The sequence below is a fragment of the Leucoraja erinacea genome, chromosome 25, assembly GCF_028641065.1.
Source record: "Leucoraja erinacea ecotype New England chromosome 25, Leri_hhj_1, whole genome shotgun sequence".
Lineage (NCBI taxonomy): Eukaryota > Metazoa > Chordata > Chondrichthyes > Rajiformes > Rajidae > Leucoraja > Leucoraja erinaceus.
The window spans coordinates 16,042,533-16,043,514 of NC_073401.1; positions in this window are offsets into that span (position 1 = coordinate 16,042,533).

Genomic DNA, 982 nt, shown 5'->3' on the forward strand with positions numbered 1-982 from the left:
AGGCGGTTGGAGACAGGTTCCTCCTCCTCGCCGGCAGGGGGCGCAGCGGAGTCAGCGTGCTATTCCTCCTCCTCGCCGGTAGGGGGCGCAACGGAGCCAGCGTGCTATTGCTCATCCACGCCTGCAGGGGGCGCAGCATCCGCCCAGGTGAGTTGAGTTTCCCTTCGCCTGCCGCCGGGGGGCGCTGCAGCAGCAAGGATGAGGATATTGCCAATTTCATTATTAACTTATTCTACTTTCATGCACCCACAGAGTAATGCAAACTTCACGTGATCACACACAATTTAAGCACCTATGTTCTGCCCTTGCCTTAAACAAGTAATGGTTTAGTTGCTGAGAGATTGGCAGTTGCTGCTGCCCCTGCACTATGCCGAGTAGTTGCTGAAGTTCCTTATGACAAAGCCATGAAGTTTCTTGAAAATTATTGAAAACATTTTATGTTTATTTCTCCTGCTGGGAAAGAAATTTCTACAAATACCCCAATTTTCATCCCCCACTTTCTTTCATCCTTCTCTTATGTGCACCTTCTGAATGTGCACCTATTTCTCCCCTCCCCTCCCCCTTCCACCTACATTCCCAGGGCTGCCAACATTGGTTGAGAGTTGAGAGTGAGAAATTGCGAGGGAGCGTAGCGACCGGGGGGGGGGGGGGTGTTGGTCCCCCCTCCCACGGTAGGGAGCTTTTGCATTTTTCAGCTTGAAATTGTGCAATCTGGTGCATACTGTAGCGAGTCTTTTAACTTGCATTTGAATGCAACATTTATGCTTTAAATTGGATTAGGTATGAATAAGGTAAGGCTAAATTACATTCCTAATTACATTCCACAATAGAGCCAGGCTTTGATCAACAGGTGCAGCACATGAATGACTATATTCATGTATGGAAATCAGATTACATTCATGCTGTTATGCATATATATAGAGAAAAACACAGAGAAACAAAGCAAAAGTTGGACTTCCATCACTGTTCTGCACAAATAAAT